At 39.0% G+C, this 6,830-nt stretch overlaps 1 pseudogene; it reads right to left on the bottom strand.

Annotated features, from left to right (window-relative positions):
• Positions 1 to 2,090: 2,090 nt before the first annotated feature.
• LOC113269458 (protein FAM91A1-like) lies at positions 2,091 to 5,409 on the bottom strand (annotated as a pseudogene).
• Between the last annotated feature and the right edge of the window lie 1,421 nt (positions 5,410 to 6,830).

Genomic DNA, 6,830 nt, shown 5'->3' with positions numbered 1-6,830 from the left:
AATACTGAGTAGGTTGGCTATGTTAATCTCTCCCCATAAACACGAAATTATCTATTGCATTTTTTAAAAGATTTTATTATTTTTTATTTTTATTTTAAAAAAGATATTTATTTGAGAGAGTGAGCAAGCACGAGAGAGAGAGAGAGAGAGAGCGAGACAGCAAGCAGATTGGGGGAGTTGAGGGGGTAGGCAGGGGTAGGGCAGAGGGAGAGAGAGAGAAGCAGGCTCCCCACCGAGAAGAGAGCTGGATGCAGGGAGCCCAATGTGGGGCTCCATCCCAGGACCCTGAGATAATGACCCGAGCTGTAGCCAGGTGCCTAACTGACTGAGCCACCCTGATACCCCAAACACTATATTTTTAAAGTTGAATTACAAAAACACTGTTAAAAGTTAAAAGATGCATCTTTAAAAAGTTAAAAGATTTATCTTTAGTCAGCAATAAGAAGGAATGAAGTACTGATACGTGCTACAACATAGATGAACCTTGAAAGCGGTACGCTAAGTGAAGGAAGCCAGACACAAAGACCACATATGGTATGCTTCCACTTATGTGAAATGTCCGAATAGGCAACTCTATAGAGGCAGAAGGTAGAGCTGGGAAAGATGAAGGGTATTGGGGCATGACAGGTAAAGGGTAAGGAGGGGCTGGATGTTTTGAGATGATGAAAATGTCCTAAAATTGGTTGTGGTGACGGTTGCACAACTCTATACTAAAACTGTTGACTTTCTATTTAGATGGATGAATGGTATAGTATGTTAATTATATTTCAATAAAGCTGATACTAAAAAAAAAAAAGGAAAAAACCAAACAAAATGCAAATTGGACCATGTTAACATCCTTTCAAGGGCTGCTTTTTGCACTTTGAAAGAATTCGAAATGGGTTAAAAAAATGTTTCTTTCCAAAACTTCTCATGGGATGTCAGTGAATCTTTATAGTCTGAGTTAAGACCTTAAAAAACAAGGTTAAATTATACATAACTATGCTGATTTGCATACCTTCAAGGTTCAATTGATGTACGTAATTTATAGATATCCAAGGAATTCTTAATGTCTCATCAAATTTCTCAGTACTGCATGTTTATTGTTTTATACTCTTTCTACTCTAAATACCAATAAGTATTTTCATAAGAAGAGTTAAATGTCTTCCCATTATCCCCAAAAGCATAGGTAACAAAATATAAAATGAAACAAGACTTATGTTTGATAAACTAACACATAAAATCACCATTACAATATTCATTGTGATGGCTTATAAATGTTAGCAGTCATCATACGGCCTATAAAGTTTATCCTTAGATTTATAAAATAAAATGCAGATCAACTCAAGATAAAAAATACAGTGTTGATTGTTAAAAAGTCTTTGTTTAAAAAAAAAGAAAAAAGAACCTAGGGTTCAATTAAAAAAAAAGATTTATTTATTTTAGAGAGAGAGAGTGTGTGTTCAAGTGGAGGAACGGGCAGAGGAAGAGAGGAGAGAGAGAGAGAGAAGCAAACTCCCCACTGAGTGGGGGAGCCTGATGGGAGGGGAAGAGGGTGTCATCCCATGACTTGAGTCAAAATCAAGAGTTGGACTGTCAACCGACTGAGCCATCTGGGTGCCCCCTCAATTTTTTTTTTTTAAAGCAGCTGTTTGTGGACGCCTGGGTGGCACAGTTGGTTAAGCGTCTGCCTTTGGCTCAGGTCATGATCCCCACGTTGGGCTCTCTGCTCATCGGGGAGCCTGTTTCTCCCTCCCCCTCTGCCTGCCGCTCCCCCTGCCTGTGCTCTCAACCTCCTTATGTCAAAAAAAAAAAAAAAAAGATATATATATATATTTATATATATATATATGTATAAAAACAGCTCTTTGTTGCATTAGGATGTGCTATAATCGGCAAGATTCCAAGCAATATTAAATGTCTCCCAAACTACACTACAACACACTTTGAACATCCTTTACGTATAGCGTAACTACACCAGCAGGATGCTTTTTAGTGACTGGCACTTTGAGAAAGAAACCTAACTTTGAGAAAGAAAAAAACATCAAGTGTGAATAACGAATGTGATCAAATTACTGCAAGTGAGGGTTAGCAGTGAGGAGGGTGGCCCTCTATTCCATTCTGATAAAATTGATAAGATTCTGTGACTCGAAATACTGCATTATTTGCAGGAAGCTGGACTTCCATACCAGCATAAGATGGTAAAGCAAACTTGAGAAACTGGCTTCAGCGTGGATATCCAGTGTTAAAGCTCTTTCCTAGAATGCATGAACAATTAAGGACATGTAGACAGAGTTTTCTCTGAATGGAACAGAGTTGTTTGCTTGCTTGTTTCGAATGGAGTTTTTGGAGGCTTTCTTCTCTGGGAAGGTTGTGTGTAGCAGTTTTCCTACAAACGTTCTCATTTAATTCAGAGCTAAACGGGAATTTCAAAGCACCGCTCAAGGGGGAACCAGTCGGTTTCTGTTGTGGCAACATCAGAGTTTTGTTTGTGTTCAATGTGTAGTTGCTTCCTCAGTGACTATTTCAAATGATTCTGTACTTTTCATTTGCTCTGAGCCGGAAGTTAAATCAGGTTCTCCTTTCTTCTCCGAAACCTCACCAAGTTTTGTTTGCAGGTTGTTTAGAAGTGTACAACATGGTGACATAACCACAGAAATCCCTGCAAGCCCATTTTGTTCCTGAATGTTTGCAATGCCTTATGAACACCCGTATTGACAGGACTCGTGACTCTCCTTGTAGTTTTATCAAATGGGAAAAATTTCTCCCTTCCCATCATTCAATATCTGAGCATGTGTGAAGTCAGGTTTATGACTCCAAGACATTATTAATGCTTAATAATGACCATGAAATATATCTGACTGTTTTTGAAGTCTTATACTTTTGGACAGTAATAAAAATGGGGATTTGACTTCAGGGTGGTGACTTCTGGATAATGGGTCTAAAATGCCGAGCAGTACTACTGCTAACGGGCTGGATCTATTAGTGAGAGGAGCCATGGGAACGAGCAATTTGTAATTTTTGTTTAGAAGTCTGCTACAAGTCATAGGATTCAAATCAGGAAAGCTTTTACAATGTAAGAGATTCAGAAGAAAGCCATAATTGGGTTGTTATTATGATGCAGAGACACTATTGTGTTTCCATAAGTGCCTGATCAAAATATTTCTGTAGTCCACACTTCTTCCGAAGTGTTTAGAATCTTTTCTTATTCTGTAAGGAAGCTGTCCAGAGACTCATGTGAGAGCTTGCCCACTTTTGGTGAAAGATTTCCCATTATTAGAAAGGTAAAGATTGAATCAAATAGGAAAATGATATCTTTGTGTATCCTTTAGACAGACCCAAAGTGCTTATGCAGGCTGGATCAGCTGGACCTAGTATCAGTATCAGAGCTGACAAAGCTTCTTGTTCAGGTCTCCTGCTCTCTTCACCATGCCATGATAAGAATATCTTTTGTGGATATAAACTACTTTTAAATTTGTTTATAGAAGGTACATTCCACCATGATAATGAAGCTGATCCAGATTTATTACTTGTCTTTTCTTATGCACAAAGCCCAATCAGCAATACATGGAAACATCATTCTTAACCAATGATAAGTGTATCTCAAGGACATTTGCAAGCCCAGCAACATTACTGTGCTTATCTATTGAAAGAAATAATAGTTTCAAAGTAATCACCTAGTCATCTTGCACTCAATTCATTACAGAACCTTCAAGAGAATGAAATTGTCATCAGAGATTGATATGTTCAAATAAGTAAATCCTTTATTATATAAACTGTGTACCACATAATAATCTAGTAATCCAGAGAGTTGAGGACCTGAATCAATGATCTTAACTATAGTGTATTTCTCAGGCAAAATGCATATCTTTATGTCATTTTTGTGATCTGACCAGTTCATACTCCCTACCATGTCTCTGTGGAATTTTTTACTGGCCTTATTGGTAGAAGATGTGATCATTCCTCCAAATTTCAAAAAGAAAGAATTTGATGATCTATACTGATTCATAATATGAATGTACTACTGTCTTTTAATGCTAAGAAAACATAGACAGTCAGCTCTAGTAAAACTGGACAATGAAGCCTAACTCTTTGCATTTTTCAAAATGTCCTCTGTGATCTCAGCATGATTCAAAAATGGTATTATCCTCAGGTCCACAATATCCAATAAATGGTAAAGGTACAGTATGAAACAATCTAGAGTATAATAGCTCCTCAAAGTATTTGCATTCATCTTTCTTGACATGTTTGTATTTCTGTATCATGGCTGATGGTAGATATCTGTAGGGGACAACCTAGTTTGCATGTTTTCTCTGTGAATTTTAAAGACCTTGTCACATATTGGCTAGCAGCTTGCTCTGTGGGTGATGTGCCTTATGTAGGCTCCATGTTTATGTTGCGAGGGCCCTGGGACAGTTGGGGGGAGCCCACTAGAGGCCTGGTGCCTTACACTGTGGAATTCCCAGGCTTCCCTGTGGTGAGGGCTCCAGACAGCTAGCTCAGCAAGGCAGACAACAGAGAACAGTGTTAGGAGTGCATCAGAGGACCTAGTTTCCTCATTAAATTATATTTTAAGGGGGAAAGAAAGAGCTTTTAAGATAACTTTTTTATAAATAACTCTCTGGGCCTTAACCGACTTTCCTATGTGACCGTTCCTGAAATTTCAATGGGAAGATTGGAGAATGCTTTCACTTGGCTTCTCTCCATTTCAAAATGTTTGCCTTTATGGCTGTTTTATTTCTAGCTTTTCCATATCCATTCCAGAGTGATCCCTACCACCTGACCCCATTATTCTATCCTCTTCTGTTTTCTCTAGGATCTTGTTTCTGCAATCTGTTAACCTCATCTTCAGTCTTTCCTTTCTTCTACCCTGTGTGTGTGTGTGTGTGTGTGTGTGTGTAAATGGAAAGGAACCCTCAGGACTTTTCTTTTCTTTTCTTCTCTTTTCTTTTTTCTTTTCTTTCTTTCTTTCTTTCTTCTTCTTCTTCTCCTTCTCCTCCTCCTTCTTCTTCTTCTTCTTCTTCTTCTTCTTCTTCTTTTAAGATTTTATTTATTTTCTTGACAGAGAGAGAGAGAGCGAGCACAAGCAGGGGGAGCGGCAGAGGGAGAGAGAGAAGCAGGCTCCCCGCTGAGCAAGGAGCCCGATGTGGGACTTGATCCCAGGACCCTGGTATCATGACCTGAGCTGAAGGCAGCTGCTTAACTGAGCCACCCAGGTGTCCTTTCCTACCCCTTCTACAGTGGCTTTTTCCCTTCCTTCCTTTCTCTGCCACACATTCCAAACAATTGGCTGTCCTCTGACTTCTCAGCCTCTGGCACAACTCTTACATATTTGATGAATGAATAAAGGAATGATCTCACATTCATCTCATTCACTTTATGCCAGCCACGCACAGTCTTCTTCCTGTTCTCTGAACATGCCAAGCTCATTCCCATAGGGGCTGTGGACTGCTTGTTTCCTTATCCTGGAACACTTCCTCAGATCTTCACCTGGCCAGCTCCTCTCATCATCCCTACATATACACACACACTCACACATACACACAGATACACAGACACACAGAGATACGCAGAGGCACACACGCGCACACGCTTCTCAGAGATCACCAGTGATCTCTTTTTCAAATTAAGTGCATTTTTAAAGTACACTTTTTTTTTTTTTTAAGAGAGAGAGCATGCGTTCAGTGGGGGAAGGGGAAGAGGGAGAAAGAGAGAGAATCTTAAGTAGGCTCCACACCCAGCATGGAGCCAGATTCAGGGCTCGATCTTTCCACCCTGAGATCATGACCTGAGCCAAAATTAATAGTCAGACCCTTAACTGTCTGAGCCATCCAGGTGCCCCTAAAGTAAACTTTTTATTGAAGTATAACATAGATATGAAACAGTGCACAAACAATAAGTGATAGACTTTCAAAAAGTGAACACCCCTGTATAATGAGAACACACCTCAAGAAACATTATTAATATTGTCAGTGATACCTCAGTAAAGCTGGAAAAAATAAAATTAAAATAAAAAAATAATTAACACCCCACTATCATTGTTCACCTAAAGAATAACCACTATCTTGACTTCTAACACCAAATATTTGTTTTGCCTGTTTTTAAACATCATGTAAATGGAATTATACATTATGTACTACTATGTGTCTTTTTATTAAGATTATATTTATTATTTGACAGAGAGCGCACAAGTGGGGGGGTGCAGCAGGCAGAGGGAGAAGCAGGCTCCCCGCTGATGAGGGAACCTGATGTGGGGCTTGATCCCAGGACCCAGGATCGTCACCTGAGCTGAAGGCAGACTCTTAACTGACTGAGCCACCCAGGCGCCCCTATTATGTGTCTTTCACTCAACATTATGTTTGAGAGATTCATCCAAGTTACGTGAAGCTGTAGTTCTTTAATTCTCATTGCTGTATAGTATTCCGTCATATGAATATATCCAACTTATCCATTCTACTGTTCATGGGCATTTATGTTGTTTCCAGTTTTTGCCTATTACAATAGTACTGCTAGGAACTAGGGCATAACCTTTTCCACTACAGCCTTACTGAGGTTTAACTTAAATACCATATAATTCACCTATTGCTAAATTTACAGTTTAATTAATTCTTAGTAAATTTATACAGTTGTGCAACAACTACTATAATTCATCACCCCCAAAAGTTCTGTTGTGTCTATTTGTAGTCATTTCCTTCTCTCACCTCCAGTCTCCAGTCCTAGCTAACCACCGGTTTTTCTGTCTCTACAGTTTTGAATTTTCTAAAATGTTTTTAAGAATTTGTTTTTAAATAATCTCTGCACCCAACATGGCGATTGAATTTACAATCCTGAGATCAAGATTCACATGCTTT

The sequence above is a fragment of the Ursus arctos genome, unplaced genomic scaffold (genome assembly GCF_023065955.2).
Source record: "Ursus arctos isolate Adak ecotype North America unplaced genomic scaffold, UrsArc2.0 scaffold_22, whole genome shotgun sequence".
Taxonomy (NCBI): Eukaryota; Metazoa; Chordata; class Mammalia; order Carnivora; family Ursidae; genus Ursus; species Ursus arctos.
The sequence above is the reverse complement of the archived record's forward strand: the minus strand, read 5'-3'. Positions and strand labels throughout refer to the sequence as shown.